This window comes from Onychostruthus taczanowskii, unplaced genomic scaffold, assembly GCF_017590055.1.
Source record: "Onychostruthus taczanowskii isolate IOZ18803 unplaced genomic scaffold, ASM1759005v1 scaffold162, whole genome shotgun sequence".
NCBI classification, from domain to species: domain Eukaryota; kingdom Metazoa; phylum Chordata; class Aves; order Passeriformes; family Passeridae; genus Onychostruthus; species Onychostruthus taczanowskii.
In genome coordinates, this window is record NW_024498818.1 from 463,507 (window position 1) to 482,831 (window position 19,325).

The following is a 19,325-nucleotide window of genomic DNA, read 5'->3' on the forward strand; positions in this document are numbered from 1 at the left end:
GTATATTTCTTATTAATAAATGCTTTCATTAGTAGATCAGTGTCATAGAATATAAATAGATTATTTGGCATGCTTCCCCACCGTCAGTCACTGAATACATTATTCTTGACTATTTCTATTCATTAAACCAGCTGCATTCCATTAAGAAAACAGTATAAACCATAGTTCAGGGAAAGACTCTGTAATGCTTTTAAAATCCACAGGGAATATTTCTCTCATATCAACATTTTTATAGCTATAATCTTTTAACCTGGAAATGCCGTGCCCTGGGTCTAATTTGTGGAAATCGCCAGAACCTTTGGGATAAACAGCCCTGTGTGTGTGAAGCCCAGCTCTGCCTGGGACACGGAGGGACTCTGCCCTGCAGCCCTCTGCATGGGCTGAGGGGTCTAAAATAAGCACTTGGCTCTATGTGGCCATGCTGAAGTGCCTGCAGGGCAGCAGAACCTGAGCACAGCCTCTTCTGAGGGAAGATTGTGGAAACCTGGCCCCTTAGGAAATGCAGGAGGGCTGGTGCTGCTGTCTCTGGCTGCCCCAGAGCTGGACTTCAGCATCCTTTTACATTGAAATCCCCCCCTAATAACTGCACCAGTTAATGATTATTTGGCAGTAAGAGGTCAATGCAATCCATGCTTATTGCTTAAATCTTGGGAGAATGTCACACCCTGGTAGCAGTCTCATAGTACCCACCAAAGCACCCACTACCACTTTTCCCACAATTAAGTGGGAAACCTTTCAGTATTTAACATAATCTCCTATAAATTCTCCACCTAATCATCCAAAGAGGAGCCAGCATAATTTTGATGTTTAAGCAGGAATAATCCCCTTTTCATTTCAAGAGTCTTCTCCTTTGTTTTTATTTCTGTGACTAATTCATCATGCATTCCTTGCTGAAAAATGCCCATTAGTGTGGTTGGTAGCAGGAATTAATGAAACCATAAATTGTGCATAGTCTGTGGTGATTCTTCCTATTGCAGTCTGTCTGGAAGAGGAAATTCCTTGGCAGTGCAGTGTGTCAGGGGATGAGAATGCCTTTGTTCTGGGGAGAGCTGCAGCATCACAACCACTTCAAAGGTGGATAAAGAGTGGGCAGGGTGGGGGCGTGAAAGCTCTGATCTGGTATGACACAGCACTCCCTAGTATTGCAGCACAATAGTGGAGGTCGGTGAGAAAGAAAAGGGTCAAGTACCATCCACAAAACAACCCAAACCCATACCCCTCCAGTATAATCTGCATTCAGTGTAGTTTAACTTGGCTGGAGATGATGGAAAAGAACCAACAGTCCCATTAAAGAATAAACCTTGTCTTACACCCATAGTGAGCAGGAGCAGAGAGGAGTTGAGCATTATCCCTTAAAGTGCTGAACAGGGCTTGGAGCACCCTGAGGTAGTGGGAGATGTCCCTGCCCATGGCAGGGGTGGAATGAGATGAGCTTTCAGGTCCCTTCCCACCCAAACCACTCCATGATTCTATGATTCATCCCAAGGTTTATCCATATGCATTGATGTTCTGTTGCTGCAGCAGCTCCCTGGCAGCTCTGAGAATCCCAGCACCCAAAACAACTTGCAAAGAAGTCTCTCTTGGCCCTGCAATCATCAGGGTGAACACTGCAACAACAGTGACTCCTTGTGAAATGCCTTTCTGCTCATTCTTGCTGTTTGGCTGGACGTGCCTGGAGCCAGCCTCACTTCCCAGGCACTTTGTCATGCTGCTGCAGAGCTGGGTGCTGATATCAGGAGATAGATTCCCCTGTGCTTTCTTGCCAGAGCAGCCCTGTGCTCCTGCCAGCATGGCTGCAGCTCCAGGCAGAAGGGGCTGATTGATGGTCCTGTGTGCCCTGGGGCAGGGCGAGGTTAGCCAAGAGGATCCCATGGCTGTGAGGGGAAAAATAGAAAGGAAATTAGGAAAATGAATAAAACAGAAAGGCCAAATCCTCTTTTGTCTGGTAAGTGCTGCCTTGGGCTCTCTAACACCACCTGGGGCTCCATGGAGTGTTGGCTGCATGAACTTCCAGCATTGTACCACTGAATAGAGGTTGGGCTCCTTGAGGACTTCCTCCTGAAGGCATTTTCTGAACTACTAACTCAAAAGAAAGTACATAACTTTTTTTTTTTAATCATCAAGATTTTTCTCTTACATCTTTCTCATGCCCTAGGTACAGTATATCTGATGTAAAACTTGACAGGAACATGGAATATTGCCCAAAGGTAGTGGCTAGTGACAAAATACCATCCAGTGCCTTTTTCTCTCCAGAGGTTTGCAGGTTAGACTCATGCACATGTACACCAGTGTGCTCGTACAAACTGCTGTGCTGGTTTGGGCTTACATAATGATGCTGGTTTTGCATTAAAGTTTTAATGTGTTCTCTATGTAATTGTGCTCTATGTGGTATCATGTTATTTCCAACTTGGATTGCTTCTATCATTTAATGAAAGTACTAAAGAAATTCTGTTTACAACTGTCTTGAAAAATCTGGAGAGGTTTTTGCTCCTATTGATGGACCCTGATAAAATATCACCTATGGGACACAAATTATATTGCTAGGCCAATGGTCAAGTCAGTGACAAAATCAATAGGTGTTTAAAAAAGAGGTTACTCTGAGTCTGTGTCTCAGGAATATCAAATAGCATTTAATAAACAGACAGCATTTCTAATTATAAGTTTATCCTGGGTCACTGCTTTTTAAAAGACTTTTTCTGGGATTGATAAACCAGGGAAAAGAGCAGCCAGCTGCCCAGAAAGGGCTGAGAGTTGGCTCTGCCAATCTTTCACCTTGGAGAGCCACATTTACTGAGTGCTTTATGGGGGGCTCAGGATTTTCAGTAATTAATTTTTTTTTTTTCTGCTAGGGTTTTTATAAGTTAAAATAGGAATGTTTCTCCCAAATTTATTAAATCACAATCAAAACGTAAACTCAAATTGCTGGAAGAAGGAAGGTTCTTCACAAATGAGAAGAAGTGGAGGGGTGAATTTCAGACATATGCTGTGGGTCTGCTGCAATCCTCAGTTATTTTTGAGTAGTGCCTGTCAGAGCACCTTGCTGACATGTTTATTTGATGATGACAACTCTTGGATGAGTCTCCCAAGCAACAAGGCAATGGCTGTGCTGCTTCCCACTCTCACTAAAGGCAAACCAGGTGCTTAAAGGATGACTGAAACAGAACAAATATTTAAAATTTGTAAATACAACTGAGAAGAAATGAATTATGTAAAGTAAAAAGGCAAATGTGTGTGACATTAAGGAAAAAGGGAGCTTGAGTTTTGTATTAGAAATACCTTCAGAGATGGACATATGCTCTGACAAAAACCAGTCAGAAGTTTCAACAGATGAAAGGCTGGATGAGTCGTTGTTACGAGCCAACATTTGATAGCTTGTATGGGAATTTGGAAGACAAACTAGGGATATACTATCAGCCCATTGTAGTGCTGGACTAAAAGGGCTCTTGATAGGTTTTGTTTCAAAGTGAATGAAAGTAGGAGGCAAACTGACTTGCCAAGAGGAATAGTCAGCAATTAATGAAAAATAGCTTTGCTCTTTGTAGACTTTACAGATGTAAGGATGGGACAAACATTTCTTTGGCCCTGATTCAGCAGGTTCACAGCGGGGGTCACACAATTCACAGCACAAAGCTCTGGCCTGACCTGTGGAGAGTGATCTGCTGGACAGCCAGAGACCACAGGAAAGCCTTTGATCTGTGTGCGTGCCTGCCAGTTGGCCACTGCTGTGTCAGAAATGCCTCTGAGCATGAGGGAATGTGAGTGTGATAAAGGAGAATTTCTGAGCCTGCTGCATGCAGAGCTCCAGCTTCCTCCTGCCTCCAGAATGTTCTGTGGCTCCAGAAACAGCTGGATGGTCACACTGCTCTGTACTCCTCCACACACCACATGGAGAAACACACAAAGCCAAGTTCCAAGACCCTCAGACGAGCCGGATTAAATCATTGGTGGCCACAGAACATTTCCTCAGGCTGCATGAGGAGGCTCTCATCATTTCTAGGGCTGCCTCAGCTGCCAGCAGTGACAGTGGTGGCTGTGGTGTCCCAGTACTGCCCACAGTGCAGTCCAGCTCACAAGGATGGGCACCGTGCCGTCAACCTGCAGCAAGGAAGAGGTGGGAAGGTGAGCGTGCCTGGGATTTGCAGGGAGACATGAAGCTGAATGCCCTGAGTGCCCAAAGCACATTTAAAAGTACTTGTTTTGATGAGTTGGCCATGCAGAGTTTCTCTGAGGAGCTGAGCAGTGAGGAAGAAGAGGTGCAAAACTGAAGGCCAAGATGTTGCAGGTATAGTGAGGTCCCAGCAGCCTCCCCAGGGCTGGAGCTGGGAGCAGGAACAGATCTAAGGGAGGGTGTGGAAAATGTGTGCTGCTGGAGGGGAATAAGTTGAAGGGCACGGAGGGGAGGAGAGGGATTGTTTTTGGGGAAAGCAGAGACTGAATGAACACTCCTGGGGGCTGGAAGGGGTCCCAGAACAGCCCTGCTCAGCTGGGAAAAGTCAGGGTGAGGAGCACAGGGCTCTGGGGGGATGGCAGGAGCAGCTCTGGGAATGAGATGATTGAACTGACTGCCACAGCCTGTTCTCTGCCCTACAACAGCCTCTCCTCTCCTCTCCAGTTTGCTCCAAGCAGCAGCCTGATTGCTGAGATCTTGCAGATGGCTGGTTCCTTGGAAATAAGAACTAGACCTGACAGCCCTGGACTTCATGGAAGGTGTGAGTATTCTGGTCAAGTACAAGGTAGAGACATGTATGGATAAGTGAAAAAGTGTTGGGGTTTAATTATTTATAGATTTAAGTTGTTCTCTGTTTGCTAAACTGCCTTCCACTCTAAATTGGCCTTGTAACTCTTTGTGGCTGGTTACACCAAAGGACAGGCAGGAAGGTCACTGCTGCCTCTTGTGGAACCCCACTGGTGTTTCTGCATAGCAGCAGCATGAACCATGAAGGAAGGCTCCAGCATTTTTGAAATCCAGTCCCAAGCTGACACAGTGCTGGAATGGTTTTGCATTGCACAACAGCATGGGGAGCTGCTCTGGGATGGAGGTGGAGCAATTTTCTTTGTAGGTCTCCAGGAGCTGGATAAACCACATTTATTTTTCACGCCACATAAGGATTTATGGGAAATGTTGATGTGGTCGTGTCTGCCTGTCAAGGGTATAACAGCAGCTTCAGCATTTTTTTGGCACAGCTCTTTAAAATCCAACTGTTTACTGACTTGTCATCTCTTTCTTACAGTAAAAAAAGGGTAAGTTTTTTTGCACTTCAGGGATCTCTTCAGATAATTTCATCTCCTTAGTTATAATATGAGGTGTGATTTTCACATGTATATATTCAAACTGCAGCTACCAGCCTGTCCCTCATGTTCCAGGAACAATGCCTCCAGGCCATACATTGATTTAATATTTTTATGGGTTTTTATAGCAGTTTTCTTTCCACAACAGGTATAGAAATCTGAGCATACATTCCTGTGTACTGTATATTGCATTATAAACAGGAACTAATTTCTCTGGGCATTAAATTCAGTTTACAAAACAATGTTCTTACTGCAGCCAGGATTGCCAAGCAAAATATTTGTATATTTACTGCTCTGACAGTCTGGCACTTGGAGTAGGGTGGATGGAAGCAGAGCCACAGCATTTACCTTTGTTAAACAGCAAGTACTTGAAAGAGGATTTTATACATCAAAAGCCTAGAAAGGGTTGAGAAGAGAGGGCTGAGGCTCAGGGTGATAAACGTCTGAGAGACTTAGTATAGGAACTTGGGTAGAATTAGAGAAAAACCAAAAATTCAGATCAGACTGAGATAAAATCTTTGGGGTGTGGTGCAAAGCCTGGAAAGTGAGACAGGGGCTAAAGCAGGGAAAGGAGAGAACCAAACAAAGCTTTTGGTTGTGCTCTGTCAAAGCTTTTGCCTTTTATCTAGTCAGTCTAAATAACTGTGGATAACCTAACAGTGATGCTGCAATTCTAATCATCACGTGAATTTTGACATGAAATAGTTTTCACATGAATAGTTTTCATTGCTGAAATGCAGTAAAATAATTAAATCTATTAAAAATATTTAAGTTTATTTAAAGCTCTGCCTACTTTCTGAAGGTGCCCACCGGTGAAGGTACAATTCCAGTCCGTGGTGGTTGCCCTGCCCTTGCCCTGTCCTCTCCTCCCTCCCAACAATTCAGCCCCAAGAGCTTCAGGAGACAGAGCTTGGGATGGTTTTTATTATGCAGAAAGGCTTAAGGAAGGTTTTTCTACAGATCTTTACAGCTATGGGATGTCCAGGAAAGAATCCAGCTTGGCTTTCAGATCCCAGATTTGAGTCTGTAGTCCTAGCAATAAATAAAAAAAATCCCCCTGTGAACTGAGCATACATTATTACTTCCTATGGATTCCCAGGGCTTTATGAAACCCCACCAGACCAGCTTCCCAGTGTCCAGCTGGAACTGCACTAGGAAAAAGCAGTCACTGGCAGGAGTTTGGAGCTGAACCAAAGGCTCTGTGCACAGTGGGCCCTGTGGGATCAGGTGCTGGGCAGCCCCAGCTTTGTGTCTTCTACCACTGTGGCTGGGCAGTGCCAGGGTAAGTATTGCATGAAAGACCTCTTAGAAAATCACAAATCTTTTGAAAAGGCCCAAATTTACCCATTCTTTTGGAAATACCAATACAAATTCATGTGTGTGTCCTCAGCACACAATGTCAGTAATTACTGACACCACACTAATGATTGTGAAGGGAAAGGGAAATGCAGATGAGTATTCAGTCACTGGCAAGTAATGGCCCTTTTTTCTGGTTAATTCAGCAAGAAAGCACACCAGACTCTAAAATTCAGATACCTGCTGCCATCCTCCAGCTGTGTGGAAGCTGCCTGCACTGTGACACAACCACAGGAACACCTTGGTGGGGGTACCCAGCTAACAGACACTGCGAGTGAGGCAGGCTGGTGAGTGTCATCTTACCAAAAACCAGAAGGAGCAAGACAAAACATGCAATTCTTTAAGTTACCTCCTATGATCTTCTGAGTTCCAAAACCTCTTCAAGTCTGAGAAATCCTGATTAGAAGGCAGGTTTGAGTTAGAAGGAATCCTGTGGTTCAACAGAGCAGAAGGAAGCAGGCTGGAGGTCCCCAGGCAGAGCTGTACTGCACACGCAGTGCCTGGAGGTGATGCTGCAGAGACAGCGTCAATGTGCCTGTGGACAGCTCTCTGGGGTAAGTTTTGTTGCAAATTCTAAATGCACACAAATAACTTGTGTGAGTGACTTTCAGGATCCGTGCAGCCTCCCGTGAGAGGGTGTGTGTGTCACAGATGCCTGGTGAGGTTCCTCTCTGTCACACTCCAGGTGAGCCTGCAGGGACCAGGACAGCCTCAGCTGCTCCAGTCACAACCACTGCTTCCTCAGATGAGCACCAGGCACCTCCAGTGTTCTGTGGGTACCTGTGAAATTAGGTGTTTGGAAAAACTTGATAATATGAGAGTCTACTGGAACATTTCTTGGATCAAACTGCTGCATTACTCATGTGTCATTAATTCTCCGAATATTAAGGGAACATTTTCCAGTGTTGGGCCGTAGTTTGTTAAAGAGATACAGAACAGCTTGCTCAGGTTGAACTGTGATGTCAGACACACTCTTGGCCAGGCAGCTCTGGGGCAGGAGGGGAGGGAGAACCCCAGGTGGGGCTGCTGGACTGGGGGAGCCTGGCTGTGCTCACACATTTCACACTGCAGGCTGCACACGTGCATGTTTTACCAGCCCCCACCTGCAACATCTCGTTGGTGCTCACATTGCCTCACTCCCAGGCAAGATCCTCTAGTGTCACAGCAGACCGATTTAATGCTCTTTTTGGCATTCCATCTATAACTAAAACCACTGCTAACCTTGTCTGAGTTTGCAGAGAATGGGGCCATAGCACTGATGGCACTGGCACTGCAGAGTCACTACCTCTGGTTTTTAGTTCCTGCCATTCTGGTGAGATTCTCCTCTTTTCCAGGTTTAGAGCTGCCCTGGCACTTTCACTGCATTTCTTACTGCCATGCCAGAAGCACAAAGAGAATGTCAAGTGAGCCTCATTTCCTCTCTTCTCTATGTCGGTCCTTAATGATGCTACCCACTGCTTTAGTGCTCATGTCCCAGCTCCTGTGAGTCTGATAGCTGTGCACAACACTTCAGAACTGACAGAACTTGGGGGCGTGTTAGCAACCAACTGCTTTATTAGGTTATTTTTCTGGATGGGTGAAACTCTCCCCTGCATTTTAAGGTCATCTATTAAGATGGAGTGTAGAATTGGTAAATGACAGAAGAAGGGACCCCAGGGAGAGGCTGCTCTGAGCTAAGCATCTGTTCCCACTGCCAGAACTGTGTCATATTTCACGGCTTTCTCCAGTTTTTAGATGCTTTGTAGGTAGATACCTATTTAATTACAGCCCTACATGGATATGGAAAGCAACAAAAATGGCAAGGGCCTTGTATGCAATGAGGGGAGATCAGCTAAAGGTGACTTGCTATAGGAGGCTGGAGGTCCGCAGCACGTGTGACCTGCCAGGTGCTGCCTGTCTGCCCACAGGGCCCCTGGGAAAAGGGGAGAGCTTCTGCCTTTGGGATTTGCCTAGGATGGAAGCAGTGATGTGTGCAAACACAGCTGTCCCCGTGAGGAAACACTCAGAACTCTGCTTTACCTCTCTGAACTAAGTGGAGATGGGTCTCTGAGCGCTCCCCAGTTCCCACAGGACTGCAGGCTCCTGTGAGCTCGAGCACCTGAGCTGGTGGGGCCTCTCCTGTGGGAGATGCAGAAGCAGGAGGGAACAGGGAGTAGGACAGGTTGGATAAGCCATGTAATCCCTGGGCCCCAGGGACATTCCTTCTGCAGCAGAGTGAATTTTGCTGTGAAAACTTATCATCTTCATTTGTCCTTGCATATGGAAGACTTTCATTTGGAGGGTGTGGGTTTTTTCTTTTTTTATTTTAAATGTATTTTAGTGGAATTACTTATTATAGATATCCCTGTTGGCTATATGAAGAATCTGAAAGGAAAGTATCTCTGCTTTTGGGAGCTGCTGGCTCTTTGTCACGGCACCAATTTCTTGAAACACAACCAGTTTTCTATTTAATCCTTCTCATGTGTTATTTCTTTTTATGCTGCAAAGTTGTTGTGTTTGTTTTTTTTTTAATGGAAATGATGCTCTTGTGTATCATGTATAAAGCAGACTTTAAATCAGAAGATAATTTTGGTGGCTTACCAGATGGAATTTGGGAGGCACAATGAGGGCAGGTGAAAAGCTAGAGAGCCCCAGTGGCAGGGGGTTTGTGGAGCTTTTCAACCAACTCTCTATCACTACAGCCTGCTGCACAGTTAAAGCTCCTCAGCAGCAATGGAACTACAGAAAGATAAAGTGAGAGACTCTAGTGTGAAATCTGAAGGTGGAGGGGAAGGCTGTTCAGCACCACTTGATGAGCTAGGAAATTCAGTTGCTGCAGTTTTCAACAATTTTCTCATCTCTGGCATGTCAGGTGGGTGTTAATGCTTCCACAGTGTTACCACCACAGGAATTTGCTGGGAAGAAAAAGTCTGTGACAGCAGCCCCAGCCAGGTGTCAGCAGCAGAGGGCCAGGTGGTGCAGGGTGGTGCTGGATGTGTCCTGCCTCCAGGTCTGTCATCGCCCAGGCTGCAGGACAGGTGAGAGGAGAAGTACAAATAGCCATGGAAGTAGTAAACAATTTATATGGAAGGTCAAAGCTGCTTTATTGTTTTTATCAGTTGGATTAGGGTGAAAAATGAGACATGCTGGGAGTGTTCCTGCAGATGTTCTGGGGCTGTGAATTACACACAACACCTAGGCCACCGAGCCTGCCAGGGTTCAAGGGGAGTTTGGACAATGCTCTCGGGCTTGTGGTGGGAATTGTGGTGGTCCTGTGCAGGACCAGCAGTTGGACTTGACATTCTTTGTGTGTCCCTTCCCACTCAGGACACTTTATGACTCTCTGACTTTGTAAGTGCTGAATTACCCGTGTATTTCCTGGGCTTGTGGGCTCAGCCTGTAGGGTTAAATGGCTGTGGTGGAACTTCCTTAGCACAGACAGCTGCTTTGTTTCCTCAGTAGCTTTTCCAAGCAGAACTTCTTCCTTTCCCACCTTCTCTCTTCGGGCTCTGAGGCTGTTGAACCTCAACAGATTTTAATGTGTCCCAGGAGCTGGCTTAGTCATTTAATGATTTTATATATCTATAGCTCTTTTCCTTCAGGGAAGAGGTAAAATATCTGCTATTCTGTCACTATCAGAGCCATGATCCTGTGGAACTCACCAAGGGGATTAGGGAACCTGCAGAGACATCAAGGGAAAACTGTCATGGAGCTTAAACCAAAGCTGGAGATGGCCATGGGACCTACAGAGTAACTGCTCTGGGGGTTGCCCTGGGCTCCAGGGAAGCACCTGTGACACTCCCTGGGACAGTGAGCAGCACACACGGTGCCTGTGTTAAGCTGGGGTCTCCAGCACCTGTGGAGGCTGCTCCTCTCTCCCCTTTCGGCTTTGCCCCATTGCTGGAGCAGGATGTGATCTCATCCAGCAGGAGGGATGTTTGTTTCTGGGAGCCTCATTGGACCCGAGACAACGCACCCAGAACATGAACACCTGGAGGCCATGAGTCCTGAGGCACCTTCTGGAAACACTTCAGCTGTCCTCGATGCCTTCCCTCTCCAAAGCCTCTGCTTGGCACAAAGGTGCCATGTCTGACCTGAAAAGAGCAAAATGAAGATGATCATCACCTAAAATCTCCTTGGGATCAGTCACCTGCTAATCAGGTTAGCTATGATAAGGATAACTGTGAATATCAGCACAGCTTACCTGACAGCCCCAGTCCTGCAGATAAGATGTGCCAGCAAGGTTGAAGGATAAATAAGTGTGTCATTAAGCTAATGAGGCCCATATGCTTGTGCAGTCAAAGAAGAGTGAACTAAATGCATGCAAGAGCCAAAAAGCAGATGAATGAACCACGACAGACATCGTGAAATCATGTTTAAAATGCAAATATTGATATTTCTCAGGCTTTTCTCCCATATGTAAATCACATCTAAATAAGGCATCTGGCAGAAGAACATATTTTGCCTTTGAGCTCAGACACAAACGAAGCAAACCCAACTGGGGAGTGGCTGCCATGATTCCTGGAGACCACAGGCAGTTGGGAGTCACAAACCAGGCTTGCTGTCATGATGGATGCTGAGCCTGAAAGTCATTTATATGCAAATCTGCACAAATTAATTGGAGGGGATTTTTTTCCTAAAAATGCAAACTACATATTTTTCTCCTGGGATCAAACTGCAAATGGTGGGTCTGGGGAATCCAGAAACAGTCAGAAAGCACTTCAGTACCAGAGAAATTATCCTCTTTCTTCTGCTTCCATATTACTTGTACGGAAGAGAAAAAAAGAGAAACAAACCACCAGCATTAATGAGCTTGCTGTTATTTTTCAGTAAAGGTGTAACTCAGGGAGAATTTTCACTTGTTTGGGAAAGGTTTGGGCTACTCGTTGCAATGCACTTGCTCTCTATTGCTGCTGGAACTGACATTTATTGCTTTGCTGGTCTGCAAGATCAGCCCACCTTTCTCCACCAGTGACATTTTTTAATAGGGAAAATTATGTCTTATACATAGTTCTGGCAGAGGGCTACGAGGTTCAGGCTTCCCATGTGAGAAAATGTGCCGAAATCCCTCTCCTTGCCTTAGAATGTGCCACTTTGAGTGAATGGAGCTCCCAGCTGAGTTTGTGTGGGGTGCAGCAGCCACTCTGCCTGTGAGAGGCTGCCATTACACCAGGCATGCTTGTGAAAGCACAGGCTCATGGGTGCTGCTGCTTGTGATTAAGATTTGAATTGTGAATTTGGGGCCAATAGGCTTTAAGGTCTCTTCCAATCCTAAACATTCTGTGATTCTGTAATTCTACAATATATCACATGCCTGGATTATGGGAGCAAGCTGAGGGTGCTAAATAATGTTTGGCTCCAGGGCAGTCAGATGTGGGTTTTTATCTGCTTTTTTTTTTTTTTTTTTTTTGCCTTTTTTGATATTCTTATTTTTCTGAACACCCTTTCAGGGAGCACAAAAAAAAAAGAGACACCCTTTTCCTTGGCTTCCCTTTGGATTATCTTCCTGAAGGGCACAAAGCCGTGAGTGCTCATCAGACTGAGTTCAACTGCCAGTGCCCTCAGCTGGAGGGCTGTGCTGGGCAGCAGGTGTGGACACACTGTCAGAAACAATCTCTACACCCAGCACCCACAGCAGCAAGAGATGGAAATGTTGGGAAAATACATTTTTGTCTTTCAACCAAGCAGAGATTTTCAAAAAACACAGTTTCAGGCCAGTAGTCTGGAGTTTATAGACTTTCTGCATGTTGAAGTGGGAAGGTAGAGCTTTAAAGCTATGAAATGATAGTAACTGAACAAAAAAATTGAGCAATTGAGTGTAGAAAGAGCTATGCTGGTTAGCACCAGCTAGAGACTTGGCCCCAGCTCCTCTTTATGATCTAATTACACAAGTTATTGTTGTGGTTTGTGTTTGTTTTGCTTCTATCTCTGCTGTTCTGGGATTTGACCACATTGCAATATCTCCAGCTTGGGCCTGCTGCAAAGGGCTTCTTGTGGCCTACAGCGCTCCTCTAATCACTGAAAGATGATGTGCACTTGGGGAGGGTGCTCCAAGTGTGACCTAAGTGTTGCTTATCAGACCCTTCTCCAGCCAAGTGTGGCACTATCCCGTGCTGGCATCAGCTGCCAGGCCATTCCAAACCACTGAGGACTATCTCCTTCTCTAATATAATATCATATGTCATATAATATCATATCATCTATCATATCCTATCATATCCTATCACATCTTGGTAAATGCATTAATAGATCACAACAGTTGCTCATATCTCACTTAGTAGGTGAAAGGAAATCCCCCTCCTCCAGATTAAGAGAATTAACATGGGAGTGTCATTCCTGCTTCATGAGGACTACAGCAAAGGCTTTTTTTATGATTCAGGACAGAGGAGAATAGTTGCATTTTCCTATTTCTTCTCACACACCCAAAAGGTTCAGTTTGGGAGCTGATATTAACCAGTCTCATGAAGTGCATCATATGTTTTAGTCTTTTTTAATTATTGTAGCCTTTACGGTCTCAGCTAAATGTCATACTTAGTGCTTTGTTCTACAATTAAATCTCTCCTTTGGGGAGATCTTAAGATCTTTTTCTCTCGTCATCTGTGAAGTGTAAAGGAGATCCACAAATTTACATTACTCTAGGCAAAAACCAGTTCTGTTTGGAAAATAAACTTCAAACTATTATTATATCAAGATGCTTTTTATTAAATGCTGTGTTGATGCCACATAACAGGAATGTAAGTGATAAAGGATATTTTCACTCTTTCTTCATTGCCTTGCATAAGGCAAAGTGTTGGTTTATTATTTGAAGATAAAGGTCTACACAGAATTTTAAAACGCCGGTATGAGCTCAGGTCTCCACACATTCTAAAGATCTCAGTGCTAAAAGGATGAATTTACATCTCGAGCAGACTGTTGGTTATTGCTGAAGGACTTGAATCTATTCACAGCTCTCTCCCACTCCTCAAACCCACACCCTCTTTCTGCAAAGAGCTTTTTTGCCCACAGATAAGACTCATTAAAATAAAAAATAAAAAATATTCATAACTAACAGCAAGGTAGCTGTTAAATGTAGCCCTTCTGATCCTCTGCTGAAACCCTTCTTACTGCAAACCAGTTCCTGGATGCAGGGGTGGGAATGTGACTGTCCTTGGCTCCAGAGGATCCCCCAGCTGCTCCCAAGCTCTGGTTTAACATCTGAGCTCCCTTCTACACTAGAGAAGGGATTTCCCCACACCTTGAGGGCATCCCACCGAGGGGGGATGTAGGGTGCTGGCCCTGGAATGGCTTTGTCTGGGACTGTGAGGAGCTGTGGCTGCTCTCATCACAAATGTCACCAGGCTCTCTGCTTATGGCAGTAATTCCTAACTACACTTTGTGCTACTCTGTGCAGATAACACTGAAGAGGGGACTAGCCATTTTCTTTTCCAGTTTCCCTGAGTGGTGCTGATTTGCCACAGAAGCATTAGCATTGCAGTTTGGGGGAAAATCAGTTTAATTTGTTGATGATTAAAATAGAGATGGTCTGAAACAAAAACATAAAACACCTTCTGCCCCCTCCTCTTTCCTGAGTGTCAGTGGGCTGCTTCTGACACTCATTTCCTCACAGCCCCTTGTCATTTTAACCTTTCTCTACTCCCTCAGCCTCAGGAACAGAGAGAAGGGATCATTGTTGTGTGTGGAAACCATAAGAGATGGAAACTGCCACGCTGCTCTGAAGGTGTTTCCAAAGAAGAAAGCAGCGTGGCTGGAGGAGTCTGTGCTGATGAGCAGCTAGCCCAGGGCTTTGGCAGTCCCAGTGTTCAGACATCACATTAAGGACAACAATAAACAAACACAGTTTTCTCCATGACCCTTTATTTTTCCCAGAGATGTTCACGGCTTACACTGGAGACCACTGGAGTGGGACCTGTGGGCAGCAGGGATCTGCCACTGCTGCCTGAAAACCTCTCCAGAGCAGCATTGCCTCAGAAACTGGAACGTGCTGGGGAAGCAGACTGGGCTATTACGGGTCAAACCCACACTGCAGGGGTTTTTTCCTTTTTTTTTTTTTTTCCTTTCTGATGGTTATAACATTAATGGGCTACATTTTTCATTCTCTCTGGCACTTCTAATAAGAAACAGGGATATAGGAAGATCCCTAAACAGTTTACATGTGTGCTCTGAATCTCAAAGTAAACACCCAGCCAAATTTCAGGAGGGAGACTGGAGGCAGCTGTGAAAGGGGCGTTGCTGCTCTCTGATTTATAGGGTCAGCTATTCCCTTTAGTAGGAATGGGATTTATGTCCAAGGCAATAATGGGCTGGCCTTTGAGCATGAGCTAACCAGGGCTGCACGGCACTCCAGCCCTGTTATATTCCTGCACAGCAGCATCCATAAATTCAGCAAGGAAGTATGTGCTGTATGTGGATGCCTCTTGCATGGATCCAGCCCCAGTGCTGCAGTTTCAGCTACGGTGGGAAAACAGAAAATGAAACATTGCAGTTGGGTTTTCCAGAGCAGGTAACATTAGGAGTAATTTTTAACTTTGAATGGAGATGATTTTGTGTGAACTGGGTATATTTGTGCAGGATGAGATGTCCAAATAGTCCCTGTGGGGCTTGTGAGCTGGTTTTGTTCAGAACTTGGCTGTCTGCGTGTCTGTGCTGCCCAACAACAGGGATGTTTGCCTCATGAGATGATAACTTTCACATGTTGTTAGAGATCCATCACGGCACAAATCAGAACTAACCAGCTCACATGGCCTTCAGCTTTCCAAGATTTAATCATCAGGTTTCCAGGCCGGTTCAAGTTTTTATTAGCTCCACACCTTTTCCAATTTGCAAAGCCTCTAAAGTGAGGCCTGCCTTCTGGCTGGAGGAGGGAGCTGGTCTGCCAACACTTAGTGACTGTCACCCCTTTTCCCACAGCACTCAAAACATGGCTTTGCTTTTTGCTTTGGATCATTTGCATTTTCAAAGAAGTGAGGCAATAGCGGTGACAATAACTGCATATTCAATAACACCACTTTTGTTTCTATCCCAATTGGTTTGTTTTAACAGAAAACTGGTTTTCTATGGCAGAGGTGCTGCGAGCCTGAGGCCGGGATAGCAGGCAGCATCAAAGAGCAGCTTGTGCACGGGATAACTTCATGACATCTGGGGAAACAGCCATTCTGGTAGTTTATTTGTGTAGTAGGTATTTATTACCATTGCAGGATGTTGCCTGGCCTCAGACCCTGCATTCTTGGCCTCAGTGCAAACATTTTTATTTAAGCCATTCACCAGAGGAAAACAATTATCTGTGACGAGTAATTTTAAGGGTTTACGCACTCCTTTGTCAAATGGGACCTTGTTGTACCTTCCAGCTTGCCAACGACCCACACTCACTGGCAGCAGGTCTCTGCCTGTGTGGGCTCAGCTGGAAATCTCTCCTCAGCAGTGACAGCCCCTTCTTTGTCCTGTGTGTCACCTGGCTGGGCTCACAGCAGGCTTCTCTCCAAAATGCAGGTGCTGCTTGGGACAGACTCCTGTGTGTCAGTCATGTGTGAGGACAGAGCAGCACTGAGGGTTGGAGGGGATGAGACAAAGCCACAACCTCATTAAGGAGGCATTGTGAAGTGCTGCTGGGATTTGAGATCCTGCTGCAGAGCAGGGAGCTGTGGCAGGCTTAAGCAGTGTTTCCCTCCGTGTTTGTGAGCACTGAGATGAGACAGAGGTAGTCCTCTTCATGATTTGAGTGGTTTTGAAGGGCTGATGTTCCCGGTAATTTTCTGGTAGTTCAGTGAGTGGGCAAAGGCAGCAGGGAACTCCAAACAGCAAAGCAGAGCTTGGGAGATGAGACTTCCTGTGCAGTGAAATGCAGAAACAGCAGATGGAAATCACACCTCACCTCAGGGATGAAAACACAATCCACTCATTTTGGGTGGGTAATGGAGTGTGTTACAGGGGAGGTGAGCTCACAGGTGGAATATCCAGCTCAGAATAATGCCTTTACAAATTTCTAAACTTCCTCCTGCTTCCTATCTTCCTCCTCTCTGCATCCCTTCTGGCTTTCCACTGGAGTCTCTCCTGTGTTCTACCTCCTGCCATACCCAGCTGACAGATCTCTGGACCCACAGAGGATGCTGCTGACAGAGCAGAGCTGGGTGTGGGTGCAAAAAAACCACATATAAAGAGCCCACACAGAAAGAGCCTGTGGGCTCTGGGCCCTCGTTGGCAACCTTAAATGTTTGTAAAGTTCTGCTGAAATGGGTTTTCAATACTTTATCCTTTCTAAATTTGGAGCATGTTTTAGAGTCATAACAGCAGTCATGATGGCTCCACAGGATGCAGCCTGCTGGTGGTCACTCTTACCTTGGATATTTGTTTTGTTTACAACCTGCATGTAACGTGCTGCAGCAAATCTAAAGTGGATTTTGACAGTCTGCATTAGTCAGCTCATCTGCCATGGAAAGAACCAGAGCTTCCCCTGTTCTTTGAAAACTTTTTAACTTTGAAAACAGTAACAAGAAATGTATTGTTTCAGTTACATCTTCAACTTCCTCACTCTCAAAATGTTCAGGTACAGAGGATCCAGTGAGAGGAACTGGGATGGCCAGGAGGAAATGGGAGATAGACTGGGCAAAAACACCACTTTGCCAGCTCACTGCACACTTTGTATGGATGTCAGACTTGAGCCTCTACTGCATATTTGGAAATCAGTCCAAGCTAACGTGTGTCTGACATGCTTGGTTTGGGTTTCTTGGCAGCTTTACATGTGACAAAACTGAAGGTAACCAGCCCTGGCAGAGGGGCTCTTTCTGCAGCTATGGGGCAGCGGGAGGGCTTGCCTTGGCTGTCCTTGCAGCCTTTGCCATCTGAAGGCTCCTCACTGAGGTGACATCTGCTGGTGTCAGATGCTGATTTCCATCAATTACTACTGGTGGAAAAGTTTGAGAACCAGGAGCAGTTTCAAATCAGGTTCCAAGATAAAGATAATTTTCATGCTATTTCCCTTGAAGAGCCTTTTGATGTTAGATTTGGGTACATTTCTCAGACACTGGCAGTAAAATGTCAGAATCTGAAAGAATACTTTATCAAATGCTGCTTTTAAGTGCCCTTGCCTTGCCAGTACATTAAATTAATGACAAGTCACTGTCAGGCACGCTCGCTTCTGGCTTGAAGAATTAGGCTTTATTCTGTTTCACAGAACAAAGGTGTACAACCTGATTTCCTCTCAGGGCACTGAATGGGTGTAGCAGAGAGTGAATGTGACCAAATACTGCTGTTTCCCTTCTAAATGATGGTTTTCTTTCATTCAGAAATGATGGGTATTCCCAATTAGGCTCGCTTCATGAAATCCTGGTTGTATTAGTTCTTCAGTGTCACTTGAAGTCAAAGCAAAATATTTTAAGTGATATTTACGTTGTTAAAAATATGGCTCAGAACCAGAGTAATTACTGGGGGTACTTTTCACACTGCAGGAATCTTCTCCTGTGATCTGCTTCTTTACCTTTTCCCTGTCACAAGTTCAGCTATGCAGGTTGCAGCAAACCTTTACAAGTTGTGGTGATCAAAATCCCCAGAATGGTGTGAGCTTTTCTGCATGGCCTCAGAGTATGTATAGACTGTCATGGATTTGTTTGTATTGAGCCAGTCGATTTCTCTTGTATGAAATGTGCTAGCATAGGGACTCTGGTATTTTAAAGCAGCAACAGCTGCTGAAAGCTTTTCCTGTGTGAGCTGTGCATTTCTTATGTTTCTCAACCACACACTGCAATGAAAGGCACGCTGTGGAGTGGTCTGACTTTGGCCAAGGGGGCATTGTGTTCTGTTGCTTTGTGACATCTTCCCAAATTCTGAAAAACTGTGGTTGGATGAGGACATGCAAACAAATATTTCAGTCTGAGTCTGCTCTGCTCCATGGCTATTCAACCAGAGCAGCACCACTTCACAGTGGGAATGCCAGAGCCATGCAGAAGGCAGGGTCACGGAAGAGATGTGGCAAAATGGGTCCTACAATATACAGGGGCAGAGGACACTGGTGCTGTTGTTCCACTGGTCTGCAAGTAGGAAATTGTTGCTTAGGAATCACTAGAGACTTTATTTATTTATTTTAATCTTAGCTTTGGGATTTTAAAATGGCACATCTTTTCTTTTCTGGTTTGATTCCACTTCTGTGGGGCTTCTATTTGAAAATAAGTTGTTCCTAGATGGGTCAAGGATTAACCAGCTCGTGTACAGAGGTTTCTTTGTGCTCAGGTTCCCTGTCTGTCCCTTGGAAGGGGACAGTGCTACCCTCTCTCCTTTGGTGCACAGTGCAGAGCTCAGAGCTTCGGGAGAGTTGGAGATAAAAAAAAAAAAAAAAAAAAAAAAAAAAGGGCAGGATTCAAGTCCAAACTTTTCTCCTGAAATCAGACTTCCAAAGAGTTGGTTTTGCTTTCCAAAGCTAGTCCCTGAGTTGGTATGTGCTTATCCCACCCATGAGGATGGCTGTGTGGATTCACATGACCTGCCTTATCCTTTCAGTCCCCAGACAATGTTGTTGGTTTTCTGTCATTCAGAAATGATGGATATTTCCATTTAGCCTCACTTCATTAAATCCTGGATGCATTAGTTCTTCAGTGTCACTTGAAGTCAAAATAAAATATTTTAAGTCTTCTTATGTTGTTAAAAATATGGCTCAGAGTAATTTTTTACTTGGATAAATTGAGTGAAAACACTGCCTGAGGACAGGCCACCAG